Consider the following 20,412-nt stretch of genomic DNA (forward strand, 5'->3'; position numbering starts at 1 on the left):
GGCACCCCCGCCACATTTCTTCCTGGACATGGTGCGAAGGCGGAGACAAAAAAGGAGGCAAAGAGTTTATAGGGGAGGAAGAAACCTTCCCTGTACTCTCCTAGTTTCTCCAGCTGGAGCCTTGTAAATTAGAGTAACAAAAACAGTGGATTACAAAGAATTAACAAGAGGATAAGAAATGAACAAACCAGAAGTTTATTAGTATGTGCTTCACGCACACACATGGGAGCATTCAGTGATGAGTAACTCACAGGAGTGGTATAGTATCCTGGGCTTCAATAGCATCTTAACAAAGAACAGTATATTTTTAGAGAAGTAGCAAGACAAAGGAAGAGGACTTTGAGTTGTTAGGGGTGGCAAATTGTGGAAAGGCAAATATATGAGGAACTAATGATAAATGAGGGCTAGTATTTACAGGTTTGTTACAATCGATTCCTTCAGTACCATCTCTGGGCGGATACACGTCTAGACTTGTCTCTAGTGATTAACTTCTGTCCTTCCTAGTAGAGAGGAGGGGACACCTTTACAAATTAACAACCTGCTTTGCAGAGAACTTTTGTTGTATTTATTTCTTCTCAACTACCTACAGCTCAAAATAACCCTTATGCTAAAGTGGTATATTTTGGGGTGGCATATTCTGCTGCCTTTCCAGTTCCAAGAGTTTCAGTCAATCTACATCCTGAAGAGACCTCTGATCTGGGAGCCAACACACTGAGGCTGATGGGAAAGTGTTTTGAGGGGATGCGCTTGCCAAGAAGAGGGTTCTGAGAGTGTGGATTACAACAGAACTTGTAGAGGAAAGAAAAAGGGGACGTGAGAAAGCAAACTAAGGATTATGACCTGGATCTTCTTTAAAGTCCTTGAAGAGACCAGGATAAAGCAAAGCATTTCTTTTTTTTTTTTTTTTTTAAGATTTTATTTATTTATTTCACAGAGAGAGAGATCACAAGCAGGCAGAGAAGCAGGCAGAGAGAGGGGGAAGCAGGCTCCCTGCTGAGCAGAGAGCCAGACTCGGGGCTCGATCCCAGGACCCTGAGATCATGACCCGAGCTGAAGGCAGAGGCCTAAACCACTGAGCCACCCAGGCGCCCCAAGCAAAGCATTTCTTGTTTATCTATCTGTCTGTCTTAGTTCAGGCTGCTCTAACAAAATACCACAGACTGAATGGCTTACAAAAAGCAAGAATTTATTGTTCATGGTTCTGGAGGTTGGACATGCAAGATCAGGGGGCCAGCATGGTTGGGTGAGGGCCCTCTTCGGACTGCAGGCTTCTTGTTGTGTCCTCATGTGGCAGGAGGTGCTAGGGAGCTCTGTGGGGTCTCCCTCATAAGAGCAGTCATCCATTTTTGAGGGTTCCACCTTCATGAACTAAGCACCTCCCAAAGGCCCCACCTCCTAATACCGTCGCCTGTGGGTGTTAGGATTCCAACATATGAATTTGGGGGAAGCGGTGGTGGCAGGGACACAAATGTTCAGGCCATAGCACCATCTATCTCTCTACTTTGCCTTTTGGAACTGTACTTATTGAAACACGATGCCATTCCAGGACTGAATGATGAGGCTACAGCACTCCTAGATACCTCTACCTGGTCTTGATGAGAACTGATGGGCATCTCCCCATGTCCACACTGAACTCCTTATCCTTTTTCCACAATCTACCCTACCCACAATTCACTCCTTAGCTGATGGCAATTCCATCCTTCCAGATACTTGGGCCAAACCCTTGGTGTCCTCCATGACTCCTTTCCTCTCATCAAGATCTCCTCCAGGCTTGACATCCAGAATCTGATCACTTACCACATGGTTCCTCCCAATTTGAGCATCCATTATCTTAAATTACAGCAATGGCCTCCCAACTTGTCACCTAGCTTCTACCCTTGCCTTCCTACTATCTGTTCTCAACAGAGCAACCAGAATGATCTTTATCTACCTTCTCATAAGGTACAAAAGAATTCAGCTCATTTATCTCCTATGCTTAAAATGCTACAATGGTTTTCTTCTTCCTTAAGATAAAAGCCAAAGTCCTTTTAAAGGCTTAGAAGGATGTGTTCAGCCCTCTCCACCCCCACCTTACTGATTATTCTTTCTTTGGATAACTCCTATTCAGCCATAATGGCCTCCCCACTCTTGTGCACACTCATGGGGCACGCTCCAGCTGAGGAGTTTAGGGACCCTAACTGCTCCCTCTGCTGAAACTCACTCCATAGCCACAAGACTACCTTCCTCCCCTCATTCAAGTCTTTGCTCAGGTGTTATCTTTTTTTTTTTTTTTTAAAGATTTTATTTATTTATTAGAGAGAGAGAGCTCAAGTTGGGGGAGCAGCAGGCAGAGAGAGAGGGAAAAGCAGGCTTCCCACTGAGTAGGGAGCCCAATGCAGAGCTCGATCCCATGACCCTAAGATCATGACCTGAGCCAAAATCAAGAGTCAGATGCTTAATCAACTGAGATACCCAAGTGTCCCTCAGATGTCACCTTCTTAAAGAGACTTACTCCTTTCCAAAATTGCACCTGTCTTGAGCCCCATATTCCTGATCCTTTTATCCTGCTTTATTGTTTTTAGCATATAACACCTTATCTATGCTGCTAAGTGTTCAGCCTGACCAGATTATAAACTCCAGAGTCCAGGAGGATGGGTGTCTTTATTTTTATCCCTACTTTATCGCTATTACCTGGAAAAGTGACTAGTGCAGAGCAGATATTCAATAAGTGTCTGCTGGATGACTGAATGGAGTCAGTTTACACCAACAAGCAATCAAGGGTGGCTCTAAGTGAGGGGGCCTACCAATGCTAGGCACAGCCTTCCCAAGCTGGAAGTGAGGAGCAAGAAATGCTCCTAGTGACAGGTACAGGCTGGGGAGAGAGGTCAACCTCCAGGACACCCAGCCATCTGGCACACACTTTCATCCTTGTTATCAATCTGTTTTGCAGCAAGACAAAGGCAAGGAGACTAATGTCGACACAAGGTGAAGACAGGGTCTATGTTTCATTTTGTCCAATGGCCAGACATGTAAGCAGGCCCAAGCTCCAGGCCAGATGAGGACAGCTGGATGGTTTCAACTAAAATCCTGACTATATTCAGTACACTCATACATGGATACACTTTATAAATTCCTTTTGGAAGGTGCCAGTGCCAGACCAATTGGTCTCGAATGTGACATCTGGTGGTCCTTAGCAAGGGGAAAAGAAAGGACAGCCAGAAGGAGACTCACAAGTCTCTTCATCTTTTCCAAGGAGCCATGTTTTCCCACTCACCATCAAGATAAGCACAGTGTTTGCCCCCTTCACCGAGTACCAAACAGAAGCAAATGTATCTAGTACTGCACTCACAGGGCTTCACCAGTGAGCTGAAAGCCAGCACTGCAAACCAGAACCGTGAGAACTGTGAAAAAGATGTATTCATAAGCCCCGGGGCTGGGAAGGGGAAGGTGACACTATAGACATAAAGAAGAAAATTGTTGTATTTCAAGATGTCAAGTGACTATGGGCTAAAATGTGTGCCCCCAAAATTGAGATGTTGAAGTCCTAACCCGCACTACCTTGGAATGTGTCCTTATTTAGAGGTAAGGTCTTTATAGACAGTCAAGTTAAAGTGAGTCATTAGGGTGGGCCCTCATCCTTATGAACATATGGGAACCTTCTCCCAGACATGCATGGAGGAAGGACGATGGGAAGAGGCCTAGAGAGAAGATGGCTGCCCACAAAACAAGGAGAGAGGGCTGGAAGAGATTCATTCTTCCCTTGTCGTGTTCAGAGGGGACCCAGCCCCACTGACACACGGATGTCAGCCTTCCAGCCTCCAGAACTGTGGGATAGTACACGTCTCTCATTGAAGCCACATGACTGGCTGTGGTTCCTTGTTCCCATAGCGCTAGCAAACTAATACCACCAGAAATATATATACTTTACTGTGTAATGAACAGATAACCCTGCCTCTTCTTACTTCGCGGACATTTCAGAACCTGTTATGACCTAATCATTCGTTATGTCACGCTGGGCAATGGACACCATGGTATCACCGATATCTCCTCCAGGGTTTGCACATTACAAAAGAATGTGGAGGATAGTTCATTACCTTTGGCTGCCTTTGCCAACCCTCCATTTCCCTTCTTTCCAGAGTCTTCCCTGGAAACTGGAAACACTTACCTTTCTTCGCCCAATGCCCATGCTTCCAAACTTACCACCCATCCTCCCCAAGGCAAACATTCTGTCTCCTTTCAAGAATATGCTTCGCTAGTGATTCTTTTTGGCGAAACAGACTACTCTCTTTCTCCATTCTCTCTGAGCCATCAATTCATGCCTTTCGGGGTGGGCCTTCCACAGCCCATTCCATGGCAGATTTATTGCCCATTCCATCTTCCTTTTGCACGATTTAATCTGCTGTATTTTAATTGGGTAATAAAACTCTGTGTGCCACCCAGCAAAATTCCAGAGCAAGCAATCACCAGGGACATTCTCTCAGCAGCCAATTTCTAATTATTTATTCAGGCCCACAGCCTAATTCCACCCCTGAGTGCAGTGGTTCTGAGCTGCTGCACTCCCTGTTTGTGGAGGGGGAGGGGGCCTGGGTGGCAACTCGGGATTCCCTGTGTGCACATCCCTAAACAACAGACGGTCTCTGCATCCCAATGGACTTCCTACCTGACAGAGGTCTCTGCTCTGCTGTCACAGCAAAGGGGAAGATTGCCCTGGGACCTAGCTTTGGCACCCTACCCTCACCCCTACCCCAACCCCCACATTGCTCGGGAAAGAGATTGCCAGCCTGGATAAGGAAGTGTCCCTGATACTCAAGGAAAAACAGGGACTAATCAGTTCATGGTGTCATGGTTCAGGACAACTGGAGAGCCATCTGGAAACAAACTGACACAAAATTAACTCCCTGTCTCTAAAAACACTGAAGGGCAGCAGAATATACCACCCTAAACTGTAGGAGTTCAGGATATTCCACCCCATATATGCTGTTTTGTTAAAAATATGACTTTGCTATTTAATTACTTTGAGCTGTAGACACTTGAAAAAAAGCAAATGCAGGGAGAGGCTTTCTCTGAACTCTCCTTATCTGTCTAAAGACAGATCCTCCAAAAGGAACTCAATTGTCCTACATCCCCTCCCAGGAGTTTCCTTAACCTGGAAGACTAACTCCTGTTACAAGAGAGGAGAATAGACATCAACACTGCACCCAAACTCTGTCACAAACTGTCATACCTCCCATCTGTTCTCCTAAGGGCCCATTCATCTTTCCTACGAAACACTTACTCTCCTCTGAGAGGCCTACATTCCCCATACCCTTTCCCTAATAAGATATTTAATTCTGAATTCTAAGACACTTCAGGGGTCACTCATTTTTCCCTGAGTGCTTGCCATGTATATATAACATATACATGTTAATAAACTTCTGCTTGTTTTTCTCTTGTTAATCTGTTTTTTATTACAGGAGTCTCAGCCAAGAATTCAGAAGAGTAGGAGAAAAATTTTTTCCTTCTGTGTAATAGCAATATAAATATGAATTTGTAAGAATGTTAGGATAGAATATAGAATTTTTCATAACTTTGAATAGATTTGGTCTATTTGTCCAAAATCCAAAAATCTTAAAAGACTGATATATTGGCTATATAAAAATTAAAATTTGTTAAAAATGTGCATTCCTTTCTAAAAAAAAAATCATAAAAAAAGTCAGAAGATAAGTGACAAAGGGGAAGATTGGGGAAAATACTCACAACTTCTGTCACCCTAATATTACATAGTAGATGCCCCGACAGATTAGTAAGAAATATCTACAACCCAACAGAAAAAGCTGCAATGTCTTAGCAGAGAGTTTGTTGGAGGAAAATAAAGAGTGGCTCTTATATTTTTTTTTTATAATGTTCATTCTATTCTAAAGGAAATGAAAACTAAAACTACAATGAAAATTTTCACCATTTTATCCATTTTTCACCAATCAGACTAGCAAAAACGTGATTTCATCATATGTTCTGGGATTATAAAGTGGTTTGATTTCTATGATGAGAAATTTGTCAGTATCCATCCAAATTAAATATATATATATATACCCTTTGACCCTGGGAACTTATCTTCAGATACACTTACACATGGGAAATAACAGCTTGTACAAGAGTTTTGTATGAGGCATTGTCTGTAGTAGCCAAAGCTTGGAAGCCACATAAATGTTTATCAAAAGGAATCTGATTAGTCAACTATGGTAAATCTATACAATGGAATATTCTTTAGCTGTAAAAAAGAATGAAGTCCTTAATGAATCAAGATGGAAAAATCATGCAAAAAACTACAAATGCATAAACCATGCCTGTGTGTAAAGCAGGCTGTCATGTATGTTTTAAAAGGTTGCACAGAATAAAATATATTTATAGGACTTACTTATACACAGAAAATATCTGGAAGGAGGGGGCATTTGGGTGGCTCAGTCCATTAAGCATCTGACTCTTGATTTTGGCTCAGGTCATGATCTCAATGTTATGAGACGGAGCCCCAAGTTGGGCTCAGCACAGGGCATGGAGCCTGCTTAAGATTCTCTCCCTCTCCCCCCACCTCCTTCCTCTCACTAAGATAGATAGATAGATAGATAGATAGATAGATAGATAGATAGATAGATGATAGATAGAGATATCTAGAAGGATAAACAAGAAAGAATTAATAGCGGTTATTTGTTGAGGTGGATGGGAACTGAATAAAGAGGGATAAGGTAGGAGAGAGTCTTTTGTTTTATAGCTTTTCGTAGTTTTTGATGTTTGAAACATGTGAATCTGTTACCTATTCAAAAAGCCAAATTAAAACTGAAATATGCTGAGGTGGGGGTAGGAGAGAGAGAGGATCTGGATTATACCCATAGTGTGGTTTCCTGGCAACCAAACGGCACCAAATCCTCCCTCCCCTCTGTCTAGAGCCTTCTATGGTGATGCTGGCACTAGGAGGTGGGGGAGGGGAGAGAAGGGGAAGCAGCGTTGCCTGATCTCACATCCATGCAGTTCTGTTTTTGGCACTGTTGTCAAATGAAACTATACATACACCAGGGTGTTTATACGTGTGAAAACATTCCTCCACTAAATGCAAATATTTTACAATCCTGTTTTGTCATTTGCTCATATTTAAAGATATGCCAACAGCCAAAAAGAAAATCACTCAGCCTCTTTTCACCCCTGAAAAAGTCTGCTTATTGAGTTTTTGTCACATCTCCATTTTTTTTTTCTTCTTAAAACATTCCCCCTGAGTGTTCACTCTACCCAAATTTCATTTGAACACAAATAGGAGGCCAGAGTACTCATGGATGACTCCTCTGGGTACTGCCCCCTCTCCGGGAGGCCCCAGTCCCTCCAGCTACATCTTAGGGAGGTAAATAGAGACCAGATGCTGCTAGTCCAAGGTACACATGCTCCTTCTTAGTGATTCGGCCTCAACAAATATTTAATGAGGGACTGCAAGAAAGGTACCTTACTCCAATGAGAATCTTACCCACAGGGTTTCTCAGATGCAGACCCTCCACTTTGGTTCCAATTTTAGTCATTCTTGAAAAGAAAGGGACGGGAATTTGTTGGCAAGGAAAAGGAACTGGGTGTCTTAAAGAAAAAACGAAACATAGCATAAAGAATGAATAGCAAAGTCAGAATTCCCCTAAGATATTCACTTCCACTGACAATATATTCTATTCTTATTTACTTAAAGTGTCATGCGGTACAAAGATTATCTAAAAATTGATGGGATAGGGGCGCCTGTGTGGCTCAGTCTGTTGAGCATCAGATTCTTGACTTCGGCTCAGGTCATGATCTCAGGGTCGTGAGATCGAACCCCAAATCCACTCATGCTCAGCACAGAGTCTCCTTGTCCCTCTCCCTCCCCCTCTGTTCCTCCCCCAACTTTCTCTAAAAGAAATCTTAAATCCTTTTTAAAAAAGAAAAAGAGAAAAACTGATGGGAAAGATAGAGTGTTCCAGAGATGAGATAAACATAAGATTCTATGAAGAAGAATTGTCAGAAAAAGCCTAGCTGCTTTCTTTGGGTAGAGCCACTGGTCATAGATCCATGGACGCCTGGGATAAAACTTCTGCTTTAAAGCTACTTTCAAAGCATGATTTGAGTAGAAGTACTCATATTTAGGTACAGATTGATTTGGGGAAGGGGAGCCAACCCAAAGAACAGCCTATCGTGTCCTACAAAAAGGGGGCCAAAAAGAGCCACTCCACCCATGTCACTAAATACTTGGTAGAAGAGGCCCTCTATATAAATATACCCCATGGCCCCCAGCTCATCTGCCCCAGCTGATTCTCCCCACCAGATGTCCCACCTCAGCACACCTCTCTAGGATCTTGTGCTGCTATGTTGCTGATGGCCAAGCTTCCAGAGGCCATCACAACAAAATTACAATCGTTTTGCACCTAAAATCTAGGGCCTTGATTGTGGGGAGGAAAAGAGGTTCCAGGGAGAGGTACAGAATGCTAGAAGATGCCCAGTGAGGCTCATTCCTGTGTGAACCGCCCAAGTCCTCAGGCCTTGATCAAAGCAGATTACTAGGAAAATGGGAGGCACCTACTGTACGTCCCTGACTGTCCTCCTGGGTCTCTGGAGTGGAAGATGAGCTTCCACAGGGGTTAACTTTCCCTAACGGGGAAGAGAGTTATAAGTGTCACACCAGGAGATGAAAACACTGAACAGAAATTCAAAAGGGACTTCCAAAGGCCATGTTGAAAAGAAGTCAAGAAAGCATAGGTCAGGGCCAGGAACTAGTAAGACCTTGGAAATTTTAACAGTCTCCTCACTTTTGCTTCTTCTCTTCTCTTTCTGTTATCCTTCCCATTAGCACAACTTTTATAAAACCTTTAAAGCAAGAACTGGGGGCGCCTGGGTGGCTCAGTGGGTTAAGCCACTGCCTTCGGCTCAGGTCATGATCCCAGGTCCTGGGTTCGAGCCCCACATCGGGTTTCTGCTCAGCAGGGAGCCTGCTTCCTCCTTTCTCTCTGCCTGCCTCTCTGCCTACTTGTGATTTCTCTCTGTCAAATAAATAAATAAAATCTTTAAAAATAAATAAATAAATAAAGCAAGAACTGTCTGTGGGTTTTCTGGGAGAGCAAAAGTTGATCAGAGGGTGACACAGCCAGAGAGAGGAAGGAAATCTGAAGGAGCAGGGGGAGTGGACAAGTTTGGGAGAGGGCAGGTGGCTATCCTAGAAGGATAAGGGGGCAGCAGCTTGGGCTGTTAGAGGTCCCAGAACCTTAGTAATAAAGGACTTGTTTCTTGAAAGCTTTAATTTTTGTGTCATTGTATATTTTTTTATTTGTTTGTAACCTATTTGTTCCATAAAATATTTAAGTAATAGGATATAAGAAACATGCAATAAAATATAAAGTGAGGAGCAAGAAAAAGTAAATTTTTAAAAGAGGTCATGACTCCAAGAAAATCAGAACATGTCTATATGAGGTCCTACTCGGTTACTTAAGGGCAGGCTCGGATCCAGCTCTGAGTTTCCAGGCTCCTGCAGAGGAAAGGGAAATCAAGTGGATTACCTGATTCTCCTTGTCCATGAGAAGAGAAGCAAACAAGCAGTTGTTGAGGTCAAGTTCTTGTGGGTTTTTTTCCTATGGGGTTTCATGGAGTAGGGCAAGAGTGATATGGTGCCACCATCTCTACATCATCATCTAGAGGAAAACTCAGAGTGTACCTTACACATACTAAGAGAAACAACTCAAAAGCAAAACGACAGATAGCACTTCAGCAAGAAATCCTCTCCTCATCTAACCAGAAATCGGCAGAGCCAGATTTGGAACTTGCGTCATGGGATGTCAACTCCTATTCTGCTTTTCACCTCCTTTCACCTACCAATTTCCTACTCCTCTTTCAGTCTCAATTTAAACCTCACTTCTTTTTTTTTTTTTTCAATTATTTTCATCAACATATGATTTATTATTTGCCCTAGGGGTACAAGTCTGTGAATCATCAGGTTTACACATTTCACAGCACTCACCATAGCACATACCCTCCCCAATGTCCATAACCCAACCATCCTATCCCTACATTCCCTCCCCCCAGGAACCCTCAGTTTGTTTTGTGAGATAAAGAGTCTCTTATGGTCTATCTCCCTCCCGATCCCATCTTTAAACCTCACTACTTGAAAAAGACTTTCTCAGGGCCCCTGGGTGGCTCAGTCAGTTGGGCAGCTGCCTTCAGCTCAGGTCATGGTCGCCGGGTCCTGAGATCAAGCCCCGCATTGGGCTCCCTGCTCAGTGGGTGAGCCTGCTTCTCCCTCACCCTCTGCCTACTGCTCTGCCTACTTGTGGTCTCTCTCCATCTCTCTGATAAATAAATAAAATCTTAAAAAAAAAAAAAAAAAGAAAGAAAGAAAACAGAAAAACTTTCTCTGACCCTGGACTGGCCTAGGTTCCTGGATTTTCCTTATCTTTCACACATCACATTATTCTTTGTTTTCACTTTTTTTTTGGTGTCTATCCTTACCAAGAGACTAAAAGCTCATGGGAGCAGGGACCATATGATCATCTCAGTAGATGCTGAGCAAACATTTGACAAAATTCAACACCCATTCATGATAAAAATCTCTCAGCAAACTAGGACTAGATGTAAACTTTCTCAACCTGACAAAAGGCAACCAAAAAAAAAAAAAAAAAACCTACAGCTAACATCATACTTAATGGTGAACAAGTAAATATGTTTTACACAAAGATCAGGAATAAGGCAAGAATGTCCATTCTCATCACTTATATTCAACATTGTATTGGAGGTCCTATCCAGTGGACTAATACAAGAAAAAAAGAAATCAAAGGTATCTAGATTGGAAAGGAAAAAATAACACTGCCTTTATTTGCAGATGACGTGATATCTATGCAGAAAATCCTAAGAGATTTTCCCATACTGATTAGTAAATAGAGCAAAGATGGAAGACACAAGATTAATACATAAAAATTAACTGTATTTCTACATAATAGTAATAAACAATGGAAAATTAAAAGGCAATAAACTAAAAAAGCTTCAAAAATTGTGTAATACTTATGGATACACTTAACAAAAATATGCAAGACATGTAAACTGAAACTTCAAAACATTTCTGTGAGAAATTAAGGATGACCTAAATAAACAGAGAGACATTCCATGTCATGGATTAGAAGGTTCAATATTGTTGAGATTTTAATTCTCCCCAAATCAATCTATATATCCAAAGTAATTCCAAGTAAAATTCCAGGGACTTTTTGGTAGAAAAGCTAATTTGAAAACTCATATGGAAATACCAAAAAAAAAAAAAAAAAGGCAAGAATAACCAAACAGTTTCAAAAAAAGAACAGAGCTGGAAAACATACCTTGATTTCAAGAGTTACTAGAAAGTTATAGTAATCAAGATGGTGTGATATTACACAAGGATAAACACATAGAGCAAGAGTCAGCAAACTTTTTCTGCAAAGGGCCAGATTGTAAATATTTTGGGCTTTCTAATCTGTTTGAACTCTGCCTTTATAGCATGAAAACAATAAGAGACGATACTTAAAGGAATAAATGGGCTCTACTGAGAGCAAAATTTTATTTACAAAACAGATAGTGAACCAGATTTGGACCTCAGGCCATCATTTGTCAACCCCTGAAATAGACCAGTGGAACAGAAGAAGCCAGTACAGAAATAGCCCAACAGGTATAAGGCGTCTCAACTTTCACAAAAGCACCAAAGATAACCTTGTCAATGAACGGTATTAGAACAATGGGACAATCGTATGAGGAAAAAATGAACCTTCAAACCACAAATAAAACAGCAAAACAAAACCTCAGAATGTATCATGGACCAAAATGCAAGAGCTACAACTATAAAATTTCTAGAAGGAATAGAGGAAAATACAGAATAAAATCTTTGTATCTTTGGGTTAGGCAAAAAAATTTTAAATACGAAACGAAAGCTCTGGTCATAAAAAAAGGAAAATGGACCTTATCAAGAGTAATCTCTACACCCAACTTAAAAAGAATACATTGCTGAACATGCAGTAAGTCGTGACTGACAGATTCAAACTTGTTCACGGCCATCATGGTGGCCTGCGATGCCAAAAGGTTTTTCTGTATTTCATTTTCTGAATTTGCAAAAGGAAAGTTGAACGAACATATCTGAGTGAAATCTTTACACAGACCCTCATACAATGTAAAATAGAAGAGAACTCACCTAGCAAAGTGTAAGAGACCTACCTGACTTGCCTCAAGAGAAATGTGTTCAAGTAAAGACCGACATGGCCAGGAACTGGAACTGGGTATCCCCAAAAGCACAGAACTTCTGAGAACAAGACCTTCCCAGTATCTGTGCTTCTGTCTGCAATGATCTGACCTCTTCCTTTTTATAGGCTGGCCCCTTACTCTGTTAAACTCTTTCACAGGCCTTTGTATGCTTGGCCTGGGCCCTACCTTAGAGCATCACCTCTCCCTAGGCTGCTACTTTGTACCGGTTTTCAGTATTTCTTGTTTCACATGCTCTATTCTTACTGGCTCCGTGCATCCTGACACACCAGCTCATAGGTTGCTGGTGAGCCTATGGATTTGCTTGTACCCTGGTCCAATCAGCTGTGGTGAGGGTTCAGAAAAAAGGACCACAGGATACAAAGTGCTTTACTATCCAGGCAGAATCCATTGAACATTTCAATTCCAAGAGTACAGGTAAGTGAAAAGACTGATCTGTCCACAGCTGCCATTATTTCTCCTTGTCATAGAAGGATGCTAATGTCACAAAGGAATATTCTAGGGGCAAATGGAAGGCCCCATGTCATCAACAGAGCATGTTCTGAGTTCTTAAAATTATATTACATTCAATTTTTGTATAATGTGATTATAATGGTTAATTTTTTGTGTCAGTTTGGCCGGGCCATGGGGGACCCAGATATTTTCTTAAACATTATTCTGGGTGTTTCTGTGAAAGAACTTTCAGATGAAATTAGCATTTGAACCCAGGAACTGAGTAAAGCAGATGGCCCTCCCCAGTGTGGGTAGGCCTCCTCCATTTCACTGAGGCAGAGTAAGAAAGAAATCACGTTTTCTGCCTGTCTTTTGCATTGGGATATTGGCCTTCTTCTGCCTTCAGACTCTAGACTCAGAGGCAGGCAGGATCTCAGGGTCCTGGGATCGAGTCCCGCATCGGGCTCTCTGCTCGACAGGGAGCCTGCTTCTCTCTCTCTCTCTCTCTCTCCCCGCCTGCCTGCCTCTCTGTCTACTTGTGATCTCTCTCTGTCAAAATAAATAATAAATTTTAAAAAAAAATCTTTTTTTTTTTTTAAAGATTTTATTTATTTATTTGAGAGAGAGACAGTGAGAGAGAGCATGAGCGAGGAGAAGGTCAGAGAGAGAAGCGGACTCCCCGCGGAGCCGGGAGCCTGATGCGGGACTCGATCCCGGGACTCCAGGATCATGACCTGAGCCGAAGGCAGTCGTCCAACCAACTGAGCCACCCAGGCGTCCCCCAAAAAAAAAAAAAAAAAAAAAAAAAAAAAAATCTTTAAAAAAAAAAGAAGAATGGGGCAAGAAGTTCCTAGCAAAAGAAAAGAAAATTGTTCCAGGCAAGGTCACCTTCCCTCAGGTGTAAGGGCAAGGGGACTTATTAGGTGTATTACCTCACCTTCCTTTGGGAGATGTTTAGAACCCATGTGACAGATTATCTCACGTACTAATCAGAAAATTCTTGACTGACCAGTTAAGACTTACATTTCTGGGGAAGGTTGCCATGCAGTTAGGTTAGGTATGAAGCCCTGGTTTGGTGACTTGACCTAAGTGACTCCATTTTGGGCTTGTGGTTTTTAACAATACACACCCACATACCCATACCCATATACACACATTCTATGGGTTTCTGTTTCTCTGGAGAATCCTAAGTAAAACAAGGACTCAAGTGTACAAAAATCAAACCAACACAAAATAAGAACAAATGAAAGTATATTTCAGGGGCGCCTGGGTAGCTCAGTCGGTTAAGCTGGTTCTTGATTTCTGCTCTGGTCATGATCTCAGGGTCCCGGGATCGGGCCCAATATTGGGCTCCATGCTCAGCAGGGAGTCTGTTTGTGGATTCCTTTTCTCTCTCTCTCTCTCTCTTTGCCTCACCCTCCCCCCATCCCACTTGCGCGTGTGCTCTCTCCTCCTCTCTAAAATAAATAAGTCTTTGTGAAAAAAAAAGAAAGAGAGAAAGCATATTTCATCACAGACTTTGTGATTCTTTATACAGAACTATGGGACTCCGTTCTGCTCCAGTATCTTACCTTATGCCCTCATCTTCAGCAAGATGGAGAACAAGACACTGGAAACATTTGAATGAGCTACATGTTCATCTACATTTCTCTCATCTGTCACAAATCCATCCCATCAGCTCCCCACAGCATAAAATCTTCATAACAGTTAATCCTCCTCAGCCCAAAGAGAACCTCATGAGCCATATGTAAAATACAGTCTCAATTTGGTCTTCTTTCCTCTGTTTAATTACTCACTTCATTTAGTTTTATTTTTCTCTTTCTCATTGGACAAAGACAACTTCGTATTTGGGTAAATTAGTCTAAGGTCTAATAATAAAGGAAGAATGTTTCTCTTTGACATTTATTAGCATGATGAAAATTCCCAAATGGGCTCTGAACCGCTAATATCTATTTCTTGTTACAAACAGGCTCAGATCTTTTCTCTCATTAAGCACCTAAGACGATCCTTCCTTCCTGCCAAAATGATTCCTGTTGGTTTTCTGTTAAGGCATTGCTTGGAGAAGCAGCCACCAGGGTCAAATTCAAACAGGCCCTGGGAACTTGCTCACTTAAGTCAATAGGTAGTGTGTATGAGTCCAAAGAAACACCTTTGCATTACGCTCAGCTGATACAAGTTACACATTTTTACAACACTTATTTTTCCAAGATGTCCTTTCTCATCATTCTACATTCATGGCTAGATTTCAGTCCAGGGAACTGTTCAAATCTGGAAGTGCCTCTTGGGGTTTTTCCTGATGGATCGCTTTTCGTAATGGGAACTTAAAAAAAAAAAAAAACTAACAGTTTTTCCTTCCAACTAAGTCTTTTTTTGAAAGAGAGAGAGAGAGAATGAGAGTGAACGAGCATAAGTCGGGGGGCAGAGGGAAAGGGAGAAGCATACTCAGGACCCTGAGATCACGACCTGAGCCAAAGGCAGGCACTTAACCGACTGAGCCACACAGGTGCCCCTCTCTCCAACCAAGTGTTGATAACCAAATGAAAGCAGTGTCAATAAGACTGTGAAAATAATTCTTCTCAAAGATCTCGTAAACCACTTCGTCTGGCACATCAGACCTAAGACTGCCTGTATGAAGGGGCAGGAAAGATCCCATTTTCTCATCCCAAAAGAATTAAACACAAGTTCTGAGCCATATGTGGTCATCACTTTAAGCCATTGATCATTTTCTTTCCATGCCTCTTCTTTTTAACGTCTGCTCATATCTTTCAAGAGTGGATTTGTTCTCTTATGAAGACATTTTTTACATGGGTATATATTGATTTATTATACTTTGGAAATGTACTTTGGAAATGGGAGTGTTTTTGTGTAAAGTAAGAATCACTAAGAGTAGTACTTGGCTCTTAGCAGGCTAATGTGGTCTAGTGGAGTCTGTGCCCTCCCGGGAGTGTGAAACCATAAATCCTGTCACTCTGAACGGATTTTCTGGCAGAGTCTAGACGACTCATGACATTCAACATATTGTAGCTCCCATAGGCACTTCAGGAATCATCACCAGGTTGCAAAATGGTTATAAAATTAAGGTTTATCTGATGTGTCAGATGCTTTCAATAGCCACTCATTCCCCACTATTGGTATTAGCTGTTAGTTCCTAAATACGATCCAGACGTGGTTGGTGGTAATTAACAAAATCTGTTTGCCATTTTGTATTTCTCATGCAATTCTTGTCCCTAGGCAGTCTCTCTCCAGTCAGAGAAATAGCAGGGCAGTTCCTAGATATCATTGAGTCCTATGTCCCCTTTTCACAGAGATTCTACGAAGATCTAGAGGAAGCTTAATGTTGGATAATCAAGTAAAAATAGTGCGATAGGTATCATAGATAGATACCATTTTCTTTCATGGGATACTCACAAAAATCCCATGAAGTAGGGAAGATGGTTGCTACAAACGTCACGTGTTAGTTAGGGCAAAGGCCAAGCTACTATTACTAAGAGGCTAGCAATACAGTGGCTTAAAGTGTAAAGAAATGTATTTCTCATTCACATGATAGCGTTGAGGTGAACGGGGCAAGTTGATGGTACAATTGTACCACACAGTCATTCAGAGATTCTGGTTCTTTCCATTGTCGTGCTCTCCCACCCTCTCAGGCATTTTTATGGTCAAAGTGAGTGGGCAAAGATCCATCCTGACAGGGGAAGGCAGCCCAGGTGAAGCACACCCACTATTTTGAGAACAAAGCCCAAAGTGGTACACAACCCTTTCACTCACATCCCATCGGATAAAACACAGACACGTGGCCACCTTGACTTCCAGGAAGCTGGGAAATGTAGGATAACCGGCCCACAAAGAAGGAGAGAATGGATTTCAGGGGATGACTAACAATTCCCATCAAACCATTCTCATTATACAGCTGAGGGACTTGAGACAGACATTAACACAGACTTAACTTCTCCTAATACAGAATTAAGTCATTAAGTGGTTCCCTTGCAAGATATTATATAATTTCAAAGGATACTTATACCAAAATAAAAAGGAGCATGATGAATGTGTTAGGGTTTTCCAGAGAAACAGAACCAATAGGAAGTGTACATGGAGAGAGACCTATTTTGAGGAATTGACTCACATGATTATGCGGGCTGGCATGTCCAAAATCTGCAGAGTAGCCTGGCAGTTTGGAGACCCAAGAAGAGCCTGTGTTGCGGGTCCACTCCGAATGCTGTCAGCTGCCAGAATTCCTTCTTGCTCCAGGGGAGGTCAGTCTTTTTTCTCTTACAGCCCTCCACTGATTGGATGAGACCCACCCACATTATGGAGGGCAGTCTACTTATTTAAAGGCCATCGATGTAAATATTAATCCTATCCCAAAAACACCCTCCCAGAATCATCCAGAATAAAATTCTGGCAAATATTTGGGCACCATGGCCCAGCTCAGTTGACACAGAAAATTAATTGTTTAACCCTCAAAATCTCTTTCAGCCCCCTGACTACATGGAACGCACCTGGTACCTAATTGTGACTCTGCAAGGAACTTTAACATATCTGATGATCAGCTTGCCCCTCAGTGTCAGCAGAGGAAAGGATACCATTATTCCTCTCACACTGAGAGCATAGTGGGAAGCAACAACATGTATGACGATGTAGAGCTTTTAAAAATTTTAAGTACTACTATTGCATTATTTCCCCCCACAGACTGGTCATTCTGTTCTTCAGGAGGCCTACAGATACAACTTTTTTTTTTTTTTAGATTTTATTTATTTGACACAGAGAGAGAGCACAAGCAGGGAGAGTGGCAGGCAGAGGAAGAGAGAGAAGCAGGCTTTCCCGCTGAGCAAGGAGCCCAATGTGGGGCTCAATCCAGAGCTGAAGACAGACACCCAACTGACTGAGCCACCCAGGCACCCCCAGATACAACATTTTTTTTAAGATTTCATTTATTTATTTGACAGACAGAGATCACAAGTAGGCAGAGAGGCAGGCAGAGAGAGAGAGGAGGAAGCAGGCTCCCTGCTGAGCAGAGAGCCCGATGCGGGGCTCGATCCTAGGACCCTGAGATCATGACCTGAGCTGAAGGCAGAGGCTTAACCCACTGAGCCACCCAGGTGCCCCCAGATACAACATTTTTAAAAGGAGAAAGGAAAGAGATGGGAGTGGAAAAGGAAAGAAGGTGGGGGAGGAGGTACAAAGCACTCATTCACCATACCTCCACCATCTTTCCAAATGCTCCCTGTAAGAACACTGCATTTCATCCAGCATTATTCTCATCAAAAATTTACTGTCTTGTACTGTATTAGAGGCTACATCCAGCTAGGGCAATGAACATCAGCTGAAGCACACTTATAATTAGAGTGCTTGAAAGCATTCGCTACCAGGTGTTTCACCAGCTGAACAAACAGGAATGATTTGAAAAATCAATGTCAATTTCTAGCCATTTCCTAAAAAAATTACTTCCCATCTGCACATTGCCTAGTGTTCTGGAAAGTGGTGCACTGTGGTGTGCTCTGTTTTGCCAGCAAAATGTTGCCTGAGTCCCCGTCAAAGACTAGAGTTATTTACCTGGATGCGAATTTCTGCATGTCCTTGGCATTGCGCCGAGCTCCTTTGCGCCGAGCTCCTAACCTGGCTTGGCTCACTGCCAATTCCATCCCCAACTATCCTGGGCTCTCCTTCCATCATTGTTACCCCTTTATGATCCTCAAGCCAGTTTCTAAAGCATCAATCTCTAAGGTTTTTGTTGTTACTGTTTTATTTTGGTTTTTTGGGGTTTTTCCCCAAAGAATCTCACTGCTATGTTGGGTGTATAAGGGTGAGTCCAGCTGCCTTCCAGGTTCCTAAGAACCCTACCTCTTAGGAAGAAATGTATGGTGTTCACATCACTCTTTTTCTTCTGATTATAGAATCTCAGGACTGAAATAGAGAAAGTGACTTAGAGTTTTCCCCCCTCCTACCAGAGGCCCCCAGGTGGTTGTGCCACGTGTGTTTGAACAAACCCAAGGTGGGGAACTTGCCGCTTCCCCAGCCAGCCCCAGTCCCTCTTAATATCAGGCTAACAAAGAAAAGTATCTTCTTTGTGCCTACTCGAATTGATTAGCTAGGGACCATATAATAAAACTTTATCCTGCTAGTTAATCATCTTTCTAACATGAGCAGAAATTTTTTTCAAGATTTATAGATAATTACGGGTTTTATTATTAGCATACCCAAAAACCATAATATCTATGAATCTAAAACTGGTTAACAAAGAAGTTGTGTGTGTGTGTGTAAAGCCAAGTTATTTGGGTGAGTCTTACTGACTTTATTTCTTTTAATATTAATAATGATGTCAAGTGGGGCGCCTGGGTGGCTCATTGGGTTAAGCCTCTGCCTTCGGCTCAGGTCATGATCTCAGAGTCCTGGGATCAAGCCCAGTGTCAGGCTCCCAGCTCAGTGGGAAGCGTGCCTCTCCCGCTGCCGCTCCTTCTGCTGCTCCCCCTGCTTGTTCTCTCTTACTCTCTCTCAAATAAATAAACAAAATCTTAAAAATTAAAAAGAATAATGATGTCAAATGGCTTAAAAGTAAAAAAGAATAAAAAAGCATACAGTGAAAAATCTCCTTTGTTACCTCTCTCATCCATCCGAATAGTGCCACCTCCCCTTCAAACAGGGAGCCCCCCTTACCAGTTTCTTGAGTATCCTTCCAGAGACTTTTTGTGCAAACAGATACAGATACATACTCTGTCTTCCTTTTATAGAATTGGAAGCACACCATACACACTGTTCTGCAGCTTTCTTTTTTTCTAAGAATGTATCTTTAAGATTTGTCCATATCAGAACATAAAGAGGTTTTTTTTCTTTTCTTTTCTTTTTTCTCTTTAAGTAAACTCCACACCCAACATGGGGCTTGAACTCATAACCTTGAGATCAAGAGTCAAATGTTCTTTTTTTTTTTTTTAAAGAATCAAATGTTCTAACAACTGAGCCAGTCATGTACCCCAAGAGTTTCTTATCTTTATAGCCCCACAGTAGCTATAAAGCTACCACCCTCTGGATATGCCATAATAGATTTAGGAAGGCCCCTATGGGTGAACCTCTAGGTCACTTCCTTTTCTTGCTGTTACAAGAAGTACAACAATAGCTAACATTGTATAGATGTCATTTTGCATATGCCCAGGTATATCTATTGATTAAACACTTTTAAATGAACTGTTGCGTTAGGGATGCCTGGGTGGCTCAGTTGGTTAATCATCTGCCTTTGGCTCAGGTCATGATCCCAGGGTTCTGGGATTGAGTTCCACATCCGGCTCCTTGCTCAGCAGAGAGTCTGCTTATCTCTCTGCCTCTGCCTGCCACTCTGCCTGCTTGTGCTCTCTCTCTTTCTCTCTTTCCCTCTGACAAATAAATAAATAAAATCTTGAAAAATATATTTTTTAAATGAACTGTTGTGTTAAAAAAAATACATTCATTTCAAATTTTGCCAGATATTGCTGAATTGCCCTCTACAGAGGTCATACTAATTTATCACTAACTACATAAAGATGCCTTACAAACCAATTTTTATAAAATATCAGGACATTTGCCTATCTGATATGTGAGAACTCATACGTAAGTATAATTTGAATTTGGGCATTTCTATTATGAATAATGTAGAACATTTCTTTAAAAATATTTGACAACTCTTTGCATCATCTTTCCTATGGATGCTAGTGATAGCATTTCTCCAATCTTTCTAGTAGATGGTTGTTTATTTTTCTTATTGATTTGTAGAAATCAACATGTTAAGAACAT

The sequence above is a fragment of the Lutra lutra genome, chromosome 6 (genome assembly GCF_902655055.1).
Source record: "Lutra lutra chromosome 6, mLutLut1.2, whole genome shotgun sequence".
Classification (NCBI taxonomy): domain Eukaryota; kingdom Metazoa; phylum Chordata; class Mammalia; order Carnivora; family Mustelidae; genus Lutra; species Lutra lutra.